Source organism: Camelus dromedarius, chromosome 7 (assembly GCF_036321535.1).
Source record: "Camelus dromedarius isolate mCamDro1 chromosome 7, mCamDro1.pat, whole genome shotgun sequence".
Taxonomy (NCBI): domain Eukaryota; kingdom Metazoa; phylum Chordata; class Mammalia; order Artiodactyla; family Camelidae; genus Camelus; species Camelus dromedarius.
In genome coordinates, this window is record NC_087442.1 from 30046797 (window position 1) to 30061745 (window position 14949).

The 14949-nt window shown below is 36.3% G+C and overlaps 1 long non-coding RNA gene across 1 annotated transcript; it reads right to left on the reverse strand.

Moving 5' to 3' along the window:
- Positions 1-594: 594 nt before the first annotated feature.
- LOC135321739 (uncharacterized) lies at positions 595-14730 on the reverse strand. Its single transcript, XR_010381772.1, has 3 exons — positions 14480-14730; positions 5901-6015; positions 595-753 (listed from the first exon to the last, which is right to left on the reverse strand). It is a non-coding gene; the product is annotated as an uncharacterized LOC135321739 (long non-coding RNA).
- Between the last annotated feature and the right edge of the window lie 219 nt (positions 14731-14949).

Below are 14949 nucleotides of genomic sequence, written 5' to 3' on the forward strand. Positions count from 1 at the left end.
TCTGATTGGATATTAACCTTCATCACTGCCCAGACTCCAGGGGGACAGGCTTCAGTCTCATCAGAGACAATGAATGCAGGTCTTTCAATTAGAATTTCCCTTTTAATCCTTTCACAGCAAGAACTGTGGGTTTACTGGTCTATTTATTAGCTGACTTATTACCCAAAGTACCTTTTCTCAAAGTAAGTGGCTAGGAGGGAGGTTAGAAAAAAAATACTTTACCATTCTGATGTGCAAGAAAAACAAAGTACCCTTCCTTTATTTTCTTTATTTTGATATTGTCTTGCTTCCAAGCTCTCAGTTTTGCTACTGAGAGACTTGGGGAAATATCAACTAAATAGCTCGTGCTCTTCTGTTTTACAATGGTCTCTTTTGGATAATTTCAGTGTTTCTTTTGTTAAGCTTAGTCTTTCATATATTCTCTTCTCCTTTGTTTTACAAAACTTACATCAGAGCCAAGGAGGAACTTTGCACTTCCTTCCTATCTGTGGCTCCCATGGACCTTGGGTTGAGTTCTTTGGACATCAAATTCCACTCTCATAACTTAAATCACATTAGTCTTTTGATGACATAGAAGTATGCAACTTACGGCTCACTAGCACCTTCATTGTGGACTCCAGGTCCACTGCTGCCTCTTCTAATGTGTCCTCAGGAGGTGTAACTTGTGTTTTGTTCTCTTGGCACTGATACGGTTCGAGGTTGCTCCAGGGAAACTTGGTCACCTTTCTTATCTGGCCAAGTCCTGTCCTGACTCTGTCGGGGAGAAAGAAATTTTCCTTTACCCTTCTAAGTTCTTCTGGCTGGTCTAAGAATTAAATTGACATGAGACAGATTAACAGGAGAAAATCACACAAAAGTTTAATAACTTGCATTCATGAGAGAGATCCAGATAATCTAACTCACCGAAAAATGCTGTAACTCTCACCTTAGATACTACCTTCAGCTAAAGACAATAGAGGATGTTGGGGGTAGTGGTTTGGTACCTCAAAGAGAAAGAAAGCAATTGCTGTGGAGATGGAAAAACAAATGTTTGATAAACAAATGTTTGATAGGCCATGCAGAGACACAGAGAGAAATTTTAACAAATAGGCTTTGCTAGGTCCCTCCTGTTTACAAGCCTAGTTCATACTATAGTTTTCTATGGTGATAGCTCCCTTCTTGGAATGGGTCTTTTATCTACATTCTGTAGGCAGTTAGCGGGAAGATTAAAGTTTCTTCCTGAGTCTTTTGGGCCTTGATTTTTTTTCATCTCAAAATAATCTGCATCCAAAGAGTCATTTGGAGTGGTGAATTCTGCTACAATTCCTTCCCACTATATGTACCCCTGAAAGTCCAGCTATGACTCCAATTCAATCCCTTCATGGGAATATGGCCTCAATGCTCTGTGGTGTAAGATAATGTCCTGCTCATCCAGACACCTCAGGTAAGCTCACTTCATCTACCTTCCACCCCACATGCGAACTTCGAGATCACTTTTTCTGTTACTCAGGAGGTAAGGGGAAGATGCAGGAATGTCCAGTCCCACAGATGTAGGCTCTTTGCTGCTGTACTGTTCTCCACAGTGTGAACTGGAGCACCAGCTCAGTTCCTCTCAGATTCATTCTCAACTTAATTGGAATTGAGGCCCTTTTCAGGTACCTGCAGCTTCCTTACCCTGGAATTGTCTCATCTGAATTTCTCTCCTTTCTCCCTGCATCTCTCATCCCACCTAAATCACACTGCCAATCCCCATCCCAACATTCTCTTGCTAAATCATCCATTTGAAACAGATAGGCAGACATGAGCTTCAGGATATTATGTGATATCCTGAATCTTCTCTGCTTATACCTCATAGAAAAATTTTACATTCAGACCTCTAAGCTTGATATGCAAAGGCAAACTGAATTTTCAAACATTCTTTACTCTATCAACAAAATCTGACTTTCAAGAATTATTCCCTTGCTGTGGACTCAAAAAATGAAAACTTTGAGCTTCAAAGAATAACAACCTCTTTGTTCTGGGCTCTTCCTACTTCCTTTTTGTAGGACATTGAGCCTTATGTCTTAGCCCTTGATGGTAGAAGGAATGGCCTCTTAAAAGAAGGAGAAAAATAAAGTCTATACAAGGGAAAATGCTTTCATTTTCAAAAATGTCTTTCTTTCTTAGAGCATAGAATAAACCATATTGAGGAAGGAGATGCCCCATGTGAACAAAGCTCTGAGATACCCTTGGTATTATAGGTCCCTGCTACTGTGCTGAGGAGATGGGCAAAATCACAGAATGTCTATTTGCAGTGATTTCCACAGCTGTTGCATAGGGAATGGCAAGGCCTGGATTTCATTGCTTTGCTTTTAATCACATTCAGATTGAAGATGTGGATGGAGGCTAAAGGAGTATGATGTGCAGCTAATTCTTCTTGCTCCTGTTAAAATCATAGAATAAATATAATTTGAAATTGTGATGTAAGTAAAATTTAATGATAATATATTTACAATAATAATTTTTTTATTTTTATGGTACTTGACAAAATATTTTCATTTTATTATGTCATATAGAACCTTCAAAACCTTTGAGTTAGGGGTTATAAGCCCTGCTTCAGGGATGAGAAACAGAACCCAGGGGATATTAAGTAACCCTCCAACTTGTAGATAATCAATGCTAGCTAATGAATAGCATTAATCTGTAATAGTTGTTGATGTTGTTTAAATCATACCATAATACCTTTGCTAATAAATGATATAATTAATGATGGTGATGATGATAGTCTTATCTCTTTTCTGCATGACAACCCTTCATCTGTTTGCAGGTGCTTATTATGTGTCTGTCTTTTCTGGATCTTCTCTCAGATCTGGCTTAGTTTTGATAAGAAAGGATGTAAGGAAAGGAAAACTGGTAGGGAGGGGATAACCGAAGCAGATGGAAGAATAGGAGTGTGTACAACCAGGAGGCTGAGTCCAGAAGTCCCACTTTGAAAGCATTTTAACTTCACTGATGATCATCTCTCTTGATTTTTCCCTCCACTAGATCAAATCAAATAGAATCTTAGACTCATGAAATTGGGAGTACAATTGTAAATGTCGAAATACTCAATATTGGAATTTTATAATACCCAGTAATGTGATGGTAAATGTTTAACCACCCATTCTTAGGGGAAAACAAAGGCCCTTGTTTTTAGTGTTTGCAGAGTTTTGTGGTGTACGTACTCCCATGATGGCCAGTTTCAGCCTACTGAAATGATGTTAATGAGCATGGAGTTTGGAAGAGATGTTAGCATTTATCTCTTGTGAGCTACTCCAAGCCAGCTTTAACAAATCATTGATAGGATGATTGCAACCCTAAAATGCTCTCTAGCCTTAGCTCTGAACAATCCTAGTGTCCAACATTACCATTCCACTGTTTGATAGCTCTAATTATTATTATTTTCCTGATCGTGCTTCTAAAATTACCTTTGTTCCACTTAGACTCACTGGCCTTAGTTCTCTCTGTTCACTACCATTTTAAGCCTTCTCTTCTTCAGGATACATGTTATTTGGTAACTATATTAATATATATATATTTATATGACATATTTCACATGCCAAACCATTCTGATAACCCTGCCTTGGTAATCATTTTTATTGTTAATGTTCCTTTACATATTTACATGTTTATAACTGACCACATAACACAGCTCAGTAGAACTCCCATCTTCTTTAATAGATATTTCTAACATAGACTAAGTCTACATTGTTTTACTTTTCTTTCTTTTTAATTAATGAATTATTTTTTAGCACCCACATGACACAATTGGTTACTTTTGAGCTTGTGATCAACTACCAAATATCCCATTGGTCTTTTTTGTAAGGATGGCTGTTTTTACATGTCTTTCCTGTCCTAATCAACCAAACTACAGAATGTTATCATTAAATGATCTACTTGTAGATCATCTAGCCCACACTTCTCATTTTAGAGATGAGGGAGCCAGAGATCACAGAGGTTAGTTAATTTAAATAAGATTACACAGCTTGTTAATGACAAAGTCAGGTCTAAGCCCAATCTTATGGCTCTTAATTCTATCATTTTCCCATATTCTATTATTTCCTCTTACTCTTAGAACACCATGAAATAGGAAGAGCAAGTTATATTAACTCCATTTAAAATGATGAAATTTAGAGTCAAGAATACCAAGTGATTTGCTAAGATTATGTGGGCAATAATGACAGCTGATTTTTTTGAACCTAAGTGTAAGACTGTTATAGTTTATGGTTTTGTTTTTTTTTTTTTTGGTTATGGCCGTTTATATTAGACTGTGACATAATTTTAAATTTGGCTCTGTAATCCAGAGTTTTAACTATCCTTCCCATCTTCCTGTCTTTTACAAGCATAATAAGCATAGGTCTCTGTCAGCCAGGGTTCTAGCAGAAAACAGAAGCTGTCTCAGATGGTTCAAAAGACTTCAACAAAGAAATTGCATTAGTTTCCTACGGCTGCCGTAACAAATAACCATGATCTCAGTGGCTTAAAACAAACAAACAAACAAAAAAGTTCATCTCTCACATTTAAGGAGGCCAGATGTCCAAAATCAAGGTGTTGGCAGAGTTGGTTCCTTCTAGAGGTTCTGAAAGAGAAAACTATCCATGCTTCTCTCCCTGCTTCTAGTGTTTGCCAGCAATCCTAGCATTTATTGGCTTGAAGGCGACTTCACATAACCTTCTTCTTTATCTTTCTGTGTCCTCTCCTCTTTATATAAGGTTATCAGTCATTGGATTTAAGGCTCACTCTGAATCCAGGATGATTTCATCTCAAGATCTTTAAATATATCTACAAAGACCCTATTTCCAAATAAGGTCACATTCTGAGGTTCTGGGTGGACATGAATTTTTGAGCAACACTATTCAACCTGTTACTATGAGGAGGGGGAATAAAAGCCTCAGTTCTTTTGTCTTACCCAAAAGAAAGAATTCAAATGGAAGACTAAAAAAGTTATGTAAACAAAGGGTTTTATTAGTAGAGCCAAAGTCAGTAAAGTATACCTTCAAGAGAACTGAAGGCAGGCCAACCCAAGAGAGGAAAAGTCATGCCGCTCTTTTGTTTCTCCTGTCTTACATCCTGGCTTTAGGGGTGTTTTCATGATTGACATCCCTTGAGTACTGAGGCATGCTCGTCTCCTTTGTGCATGCTCTTACCCATGATGCACACAGAAAAACCTTCGTGAGGGGGCCCAAACCGCAATGCTAATTACATTATAATGAGCATTCAGTTATGTTAAGTCAGGTCCTTCTCTCTACTGCACAGCCCCAGTGTCCAATTCTAACTGGCTTCTTTGTTGACACTCATTTAGAGAAAGTAAAACTCTTTGACGTGCCTTATCCTGAGCACAGGTGTACTGTTATCTTCTTGATTGCTCCCTTCCCTTTCCTCTCCCCTTGCCCAATGCTCATTTCTAATTGCCTAACAAAACCACTACAGGTACCATTTATGAAATTACGGTGAATAGGAAACAAGCAAGAGTAAGAAGTTCTTACCAACCCTAGGTTTGAAGGGGCAAGAAGAGGAATTGTGCCCTAGGATCCTATTGAGCTGGACCAGTGAAGGAGGGGCTCAAAGGAGGAACTGTAGCTGTAGAGAGATAAACCCCTGCCAGGACACTGGGCTCAGAGTAGGTAGAGAGCCGCAAAGAAACACCCCAAGTACTTTCTCCTCTCAGTCTCTGCTCTTCTTCAGATCGTTCCCATTAGCCAAATCCAACCATAAGCCAGTGCATAAGCTTCCTATTACTGCTGTAAAAATGGCCACAAACTCTGTGACTTACAGCAATTCAAATTTATCATCTTACAGTTCTATAGGTCAGAAATCATACAGAGGTTTCACTGGGTTGTAATCAAGGGGTCAGCAGGGCTTGCTCCTTTCTGGAGGCTCTGGGGGAGAATCCATTTCCTTACCTTTTCCAGCTTCTAGATGCCATCCACATTCCTTAGCTCATGGCTTTCTTCCTCCATCTTCAAAGCCAGCAATGGCAGATTGAATCCTAACATAGCATCACTCTGACTTCTTTTGCTATGTAAGGAAAAATATTCACAATATTCAGGGGTTACGATGTGGATGTCTTTCAGAGGAGCCATTCTCCTGCCTACAGTATCAGAGTCTTTAGGATTAAGCCTTCTGGGCAGGGTTGGATCCCTGTTACGTGCAGAGGAAGCTATGCAGTTAGGAGGCGCTCTAAAAGAAAAATAATTCAAAATTATCTTAAGCATGGTGCTTGGAAGGGACAACATCTGAGCGGCCCTGAGGCTGAAGCTTCAGTAGCTCAACAGCAAATCAGCCTCTGATCCTGAGCAAAGATCAGGGCAAAGCAGGGCAGGGAACAATCTGGGGTGGGAGTAGGGCAAATGGGCAAAAATCAAAACAGCATGCCTTATAAATTCCTCCAAGTAGTTGATTAAAAGTTTGATATGTGTAGAATCTGCTGGCATTCCACTAGTGCCTCTACTTCAGAGTGATATCAGTCTTCTTCAACCAGCCATAAATCCACTGATATTTAATCATTTTGTTTATCAGGATAGCATGAGAGATGGCCAACAGCTTAGTGAAATTGATTTACTCCATGCCTTCATAGAAGCCACTTTTTCCTCTTACTGCTTTCATGTAAATGTGTAGTAATGCTATTTGAGATGGTGTATTCCTACTCAATACTGTTCTTTAGCCTTTTAAGGCAGTGTAGATTTCATTGGCATAATTCCGTCCAGTCGTCCCCTCACATGATCTGTAACAGGTTGTTCACTCAATCCACAGAAGGTACAACTGAACCTTAGATTTTTATAATTAGAAGTTCATGCTTATTGTGGTGCCTTTGGAAATTCCATTTAGCCATAGTCTATTCAATTCTAAATTTGCTTCTTTCTTTTGACTGTGTAGTGGACTTGACACAGAATTTTTCTTCTAGATCCCCTAAGTTTTAGGACTTTACAGCGCAGTCATATGAGAGTGAATCAGCTGTTTAATTTCAATATCTGTCTCACCACTGCCCAGGGACTTTCTAACAAGAACCAAGACAGTTATTAGTTTTATTATTACCCAAGTAGAATAAAGAGGAACTACATTAACAAGAATATAGAGAAGTGAAGAATACCAATTGCCCATGTCTTAGAAGGAAAAAAAAAAAAAACTCCACTGTAGATTTTATTTTATGAAAATAGATCTACTTCCCAAAGAAAATTGTGCTTTCAGGGTATTTGCTTGGTTTATTTGTTTTATGTCTGCAAGTGAAGTGAGTTTTCTGATTGCCATAATTGAACCAACCTTCCAAATAGGAATTGCACTGAATATAGAAAATGTAAGAGAATTAATTGTACTTGTAGACTGAAGAGGTTAGCAATATATAACCTTATGATGGACATTCTGGCTAATGTTCTTTTCTCAGTTTAGGTCCTTTGAATGAGCAAGTTACAAATACCCATAATGATGTTAGGTGTGGGTTCAACTTCTTGTATCTATCAGCCAAGGTCTTTACTTGATATTAATACCTTAAAAAGAGAAACTTCTAACTGTGTAGTGAACATTTCTCAGACTTTTTTTTTCTCCAAATACTTATAATATGAAAGGAAATGGTTAGCAATGGAGTAAAAATCAAAGGAAACTCAGGGAAAGTAATGATAATTTCAAGTGCTGCCACCTTCCAGAAGCTCTCTGTCTGACTTAAACAGTCCATGGCGCACATTTTTAAGATTTAAGATGGGGATCATATTATCTTCCATAAAGTGCTGTAAGAATTACAAATAATATGTGTAAAATGACTATCACCACCACAGGCAATTATGGTGCCATATTACTAATATTACCTATTGCATAGAAGTTCATAATTATGTTATGTAATTCTTTTCTTGTATATTTACTTTTAAATAAGATTCAAGCTTTAAAAGTAATCTCTAGCTAGGGAATTAGATGCATTTGTTTTTAATGCGAGTGATAATTTGGGAGGAAATAGATAGCATACATCTGTCTCAATCTTCCTCAGTCAAAGGGGTTTTCCTTTGAGGATATGGTCTGCAGATGTTTATTAGAATGTCTCTTCATTAGTAGAAGAAATGGAGAGCTCAATTATAGCTAAGTTTTGCATGGTATGTTCTATAATTCTTAGTCTTCAAACTCCTGGACCACTGATTTTCTACAGTACAAGGTGGAAGAATAAAACTATTTCCAGCAATATTTTGTGTAAATACAAAAGATATAAATACTTAAGGAAAACAAGTACATGAACATGGAATTTTTATAATGCACGATAGCAAGGAAAGTCACTCACTGATTTTCCCAATTTTTCTGAATAAGTTAAAAGATGTCATAGAAATATATTTTAGTTTATTCATCTATAAAATGGGGGGAAAACCCATACATTTCTTCCTCTCAAGTGTCACTTTTGCAGCACTTTGTCAAGTTCACTATGGTGAAGTCTAGATGTCACCAAGATGCATTCTCCCTTCTTTATTAAAAGAAATCCTGAGTTTCTGCAGGGGGCATGGCTGCCTGGCTAACCATTATGTTTCCCAGTTTCCTTCACAAACTTAGTTCTGACCAAAGAGATGGGACAGACAGTGATGTGGGCCAATAGAAGATGGTGGGACTGGGATGGGCACACTGGCCCAGAGGTGGAAGCCCCCACTGAGATTGGCAGATTCCTTACACCAGTCCCTTACACGAGACCTCCTAACTCTGTATGATTATATGAGCACAAAATAAACTACTTCATTTAAGGTACTGTATTTTAGGTCTCTGTTGTAGCAGCTTAGCTTATGCCCTCCTAATTCAACCCGTCTGAGCAACACAACATTGTCCTAGAGAAAAAATAGGCAGTTTCTAGATAAACATTGTTGTGATGTCTATACCAGATGAGTGGACACTCCAGATAAACTGGTAGTGGCAGTCAGAAATGTCAGAGTTCTTTAAAAAATTCCAGAGATTTTTACTGAGTAGTGATTTATGGTTCTGAGCTGTGCAAACATTAATGGTCTCAGAAGTTCTCAACAACTCTTGGAGATGCCTGCTGACTACCTTGACTTCAAGATGTAGACTCACATCAGCCTTAACTTCTTCTTTACTTCCTGACTGCCCTGTGGCTCCTTTGGCATATACCACCCAGATTATGCCTCTTTGCCCAAACAACCTGAACAACTGACCTTGTAATTGTCCTTTGGAACTGCCTGGGAATGTGAGTCCCTTGTCTTGATTCCCTGGCATTAAACACTGAGCTATATTTTAAGGGGGTCACTTTTTGTTTGACTCATATTTCACTGAAGTTTATGAAAATGCCTTCTGTAGAGAGTTTGAGATTTGTAAACCCAGACACTAATCCTGCTGATCATATGTAACACAGGGAAATCTTCTTGCAATAATAGAAACCAACAACTATTGAATATTTTGCAAAATGATGTCACTGTAATTCCATGCTATCTCGTGGTCTGTTTGCCCCTTGTTAGTTGTGTTATAGAAGATTTAATTGATTCAGAGGCTCATCTTAGTCTTCTCGGCTGATGAGCCTGTTGAACTTCATAAGCCTACATTGCCTGTTGCCGGCTGTTCTTTCTAAATAACTCTTCTGATTCTTCCAGTAAATAGGTCCACAAGTCATTTTTTAAAGTCATACGTGTTGCCTCCATGTTTTTCTGTGAGATTATCTTGATTCTCAAACCTCCCATTGAAGACCACTTTTTTTTTTTTTTTTTTTTTAGCAAATAAAATCTCTCCACCTCCTTCTCTGCTTCTCTTTCTTCTTCTACACAGACTGTCCTTGTGCATCTCTTAAGGCAAAGCCCTCCTCTCTTCCCTCCCCATATCAGGAGACTATTCCTTACTACATATGCAACAAATTCTTTGGCTTTCTAGTTTGACGCTTGCTATAATAACATAGCTCTGAGAATGGCTGCAGAAAGGAGGTCCGATCTTTTCTGGATGAGATATAATGATATAGGTATATAAATATAAATATAAAAATTGATATTAATATAAATATATATGTCTATAAAACTACTTGGTGCCAAATGTCTTATCTGCACTATTTCAATAACCATCCAGTTTACCTTCTTGCTTCCATAGTTGGCCTCCTACAATCCATTCTCCACAAAACAGCTTTGGTAATCCTTTGTAAGTCAAATCTTATCTCTTCTCTGCTTAAAACTTTCTAATGCTTTTTATTTCATTAGAAAAAACCTCATTGCCTTCCTCCTAGCCCACAAGAGACTTGGTTCCTGCTCTACTTCTTTGATCTCATCCCTTATATTCATCCTGTCTCTTCTTAAGGTGCCTCAATCTAAAAGGTTTTTACACTTTTCTTCAAACACACTAAGAACACTCCTGCCTCAGGGCCCTTGCACATGCTGCACTCACTGCCTGGAATGCTGTTCCCTCAAGTATCTACATGCGTCACATTCTTTCACTGAATTATCTGCTCACATGTCAGCTTAATAGGGAGGGCTTTCTTTACCACTTATTAAAATCACCCTCCCCTCCTTCTTTTCCTATATAGAGCCTCTGCTTGTCACTGTCTGTTTTCCTCTATCACAGCAGAGAATTTGCCTAATTTGCTCAATTATCCACTCCTCCAGTGCATTGAACAGTACCTGACATGTGATAAAGGATTAATAAATATTTAGCACATTAAAAATAATTAAGCACTTTGCTAGTATTTCCTGAAAGAGATACTCTCAATTAATCTATAAACCAACATTAGACATTAATTAAGGCTTAAATAATTGTTGCAATAGAATTTGCCTATAGTTAGTAATATTTATTTAGTATCCATTGTGATATAGAATACTTTACTAAGTGATTGGGGATTTAGAGAAGAATAGAATACATTTCTATCCTCTAGTAAGGGCAATACATAAAACTTGTATATTATTTTATTTTATACTCAACCTTGTTATGTAAACAGAGATGCTATTATTGTACCCATTTTACAAACAGGAAACTTCAGTTTTAAGTACTTAAATGACTTGCCCAAAGTAATGCAACACATTAGTGAGAGGTCCAAGCTTTGCCACTAATTAGTTTCTGTTACTTTGGATGTCTAACTATCCAGATCTCCAAGTCTTGTCCTCTTTGCACACTGCTATTCTGTACAATCACCATAGGGGCAAGATAGCTCACAGGAGAGAGCAGAAGCCTGTTCTTCTAGATATGAGTTGTTAAAAGTACACCACTTTTGAAAATAGGGTAATTATAATTTCATCTCCTGAGCTAGTTAGAATTGGGGTAGGTTAAACACATAACCTCCAGAGCTCAGTAGTTAATAAGATAGTTTAATTTTCATTTATGCCACAAGCCCAATGTAAGTTGTAGGAGGGTTTTGTCTCTCAGTGTTACTTGGGGCCCTCGGTTGATTGAAGCTCCTTTTGGACACTTGCTTCCATTATCACCAAGACAGCCAGAAAGGAGGGCTATAAAGCCAAGCACCAGCACCTAAATATTTTAAGCCCCCCCATTTCACTGGCCAGAAGTTAGTTCCATGGCCACTTCTAACTTCGAGTGAGCCAGAGTATGGAATATGGATGAAATAGTGAACATTGGTAGTGATTATCACACCCACCTATTGACAAATACATACATAGACACACAGCTGTATGTATGTTACTTTTCTTTTTTTCTTTCTTTTTTTTTTTTCTGGGAAGATAATTCACTTGTTCTCTCAAATCTTTGACTGAAGCAAGCCCAGTGTTTCCTACTTGGGTTTATTTGTTGATTTTTCCAGAAGAGATTTGTAAAATAGAGAGAAACTAAAGCCAGATGAAAATGACAAAGAAATAGTTTATCATTTCTTAGGAGCCTTCACCTAACAGTGGCAACATTGTCCTCTTATTATACATTGAAATTTGTGCTTTTGTCTCAGTTTTTATATTAAGCACCTCTAACTTTTATTTGTATATAGAGCATTGTTGATAAAATAATAAACTATTTGATAGAGGGAAAAATAAGAAAAGAATTGGGTTGTTCTTTGTAACTGCAAATTATTCAAATGATGATCTGTTAGATATTACTCATTCTCTTCAACATTATAGTCAGGAATATGAGAAATGAATGTAATGCCAAAAAGAGGAACTAAATTATGGTTTATATAGCTTGGCCTCCTTTAGAAGTAGAATAAGTAGAGAAGTAACAGTAAACAGAAAGATCATGCTTACAGTACTTAAAAAGCAAATGGAAAGATTGACTCTCACAGATTATGCTCCTGAGGCATTACCAAAGGTAATTTTCTTCCTCTAAACTATTTAATTAGAATTATAAAATATAATATTCCTTATATCTAGGGCTTTAAAAGCACACAACGGTAAATTTCAACTTAATTTTAAATGTTTAAGTATTAAAAATATTTATATTTTAACTTATATTTTGCTTTATAAATTAGAAATAAACAAAAATTTTAAATTATTGGTAACACTTGATTATAATGCTTCAGTGATGAACTCTATAGAAGAAAAAGGGAATGATGAATTGAAGAACTGATATGTGAAATTTCTAAATAGTATTCTCTTTTGGCTGTGCAAAAATAGTTTCAATTTTGTCAAAGTTTATAGACAATTGGCATGAGTATGTTTATCTCATTTTATGTAATACATGTGATTACAAAGAATTAGTTGAAGATATAATTATTAAATAATGTAGGTAATATAATTTATCTATCATCTATCAATCATCTAATTTAAAGAAAGAGAATCAGATAAGAAAGTTATCTTATAGAGTATATTTTTGATAAAGATGTATGCATTATAAATTTGAAATTTTGAAAATTGTATTTCCTTAAAGTGAGGGATAAATCAATTTGTATTTCATCATTTAACGTGAGACATTTATTTTTTATTGTCCACTGCAGTAAATATACTTGTAACTTAGTGCTCATTTCAATTAACGCATTGAATCCTATTTCAATTAGCCCTTGAATGGAGAGAAATTAGTTATTTAAAAGTAAAAACTATTAAAATAAGTTACTTGAATTAAATATGAATGATATGAAATACAAATTGTATCATATTCATATTTGTAAGGTTGATTTTCATTGTTGTTTGAAGCAGGATACATTCTGTAATAAATGAATCAGCACAACATTTTACAATCTTTTAAGGTAAAAATCAGAGAATATTTGTAACTTTTTGCTACTTCTTACTTTTAATATGAGAAAATATCAAAAATAAAAGTAAGTATAATTAAGCAAAGGCTCTCTTTAACTCCTAATACTAATGAAGATTTGTGAAATACTATAAAATATTAGTTATATTATTATAGTATGACATTAGTACTATATTTTTATAATTGTATGCTGTCATAAAAGAAAGAAAAACAAATGTTTATCCATTATTGTTTACTTTAATCAAAGCAATGCAGAACTTCATAAAATATTTTTATAGCTCACAACTTAAAATTTTTTTCTTTGAGTATCATTGAAATTTCCTTTAGCATTCCTTTCACTTTTGGAGGTAATTTTGTTAGAATTTTTTAAAAATTGAAAATAAATTGCTTAGAGATCATACTTAGGGTGTGAATCTGTTAAACTTGGATAGAGATATATTTAGTTGCTTAAATTACATGAGGCCAACAAGAAGAGAGAATACGTACTTCAGAGGTTTACAGAATTTTTCACACAACTAGTATGACTTACTCAATTTAAGTATTTCTTTTCTTGCCCATAGTGATCATTTAAAGCTAAGAGTTTTACTTGATATTTTACTGAAAATGAAGGAGAAAGTAAAGAAATAATCATTTAAAAATATTCTACAGGCTGTGAAATGAGCCAGAAATATCATTTCATAGCTTTATATTGGAGAAGCTTAGGAGACAGATATAGGATTGAATTTTAGAAATATTTTCTGTTGGTTTGCTTATTACCTTTACCCATTCATAGACTGTATAGAATTTTTTTTTAATATTTATACTTAAATCTGTGAAATTTGAGTAGCACTATTGTTATTCCTTAGAAGAATCTTATAAGACACACTGAGGAAGAATAGTAATAAGTGTGAACCACACTCATTAATAGAAAATAAATATGAATGTAGAAAATAGAGAAGGATTTTAAATGTATGTGGAGAAGTGTCGGATTTGGGAATACTGAATTCATTTACGTATTGAAAAATAAGGATTTTCTGAGATCTGCTATGGATGGCCTAACACAGAGACAGCTACTTCCAGAAAATATGCTTTAAAAATCTTTGGAAATAATTTCCAAAATGTAAGCTGTTGATTAAAATCTTCCTTAGATCGTCCTCTGGTGAGATTAGTGTATTCCTCTCTAGCTCAGAGCTGAAATTGCAAAGCTTTTTTCCTAGTTAGGACAAGATGCTCTTCTGAAAAAGGACCTCCCAATCAGCTTCCCCCAAACAACCAATGGCTCTCTGTACTGTAGTGCCTAAGCTCACATTGACCAGAAACCTCAGGTTATTAGATTTTCTAAGATCATTTGAACTGCTTGAGTATGATGGAAAGACAAGGGCTGTCATATCTCTCCGTAGGGGAAAATAAAATTTAGTTCCCCACTCACCAAATCTAGCTGTTTTGTGGTTCCTTCTTCATTCTTTGGGTTGTTCTTGGATTTGCACTGTACAGGGAAAACACTGAGGAGACTTTGTCAGTCTGCAGTGGTCCATTCAAAGGTCCTGGCGCTCAGTGCTCTGCTGTTTCCGGGAGCTGTGGGAGGCCTGCCCCATCAGAGAGCCAGCGCTCCGACACTGAGAACTTGCCGCCCTCTTGTCCCACCAAACCTCAAGAGTCCAGCTGCCAGGGATTAGACAGTTTGCTTCTTCATCAATCTTCAGAGGCGTTTCCTTCTCACAGAGTCCAGTTTAATATCGTTAAAAATTTGAGGCTTTTAAAAACAAAAGTTTTATTAAGTCCCCGGTGCTTAAGGAAAGCTCAACTCTAGCTGTTTCATTTTAATCCCGAGATAGTATTTTCCGAATTTTATAAATGAGGAGATTGTGGCTCAGAAAAATCTTAAAAACTAGTGTATGT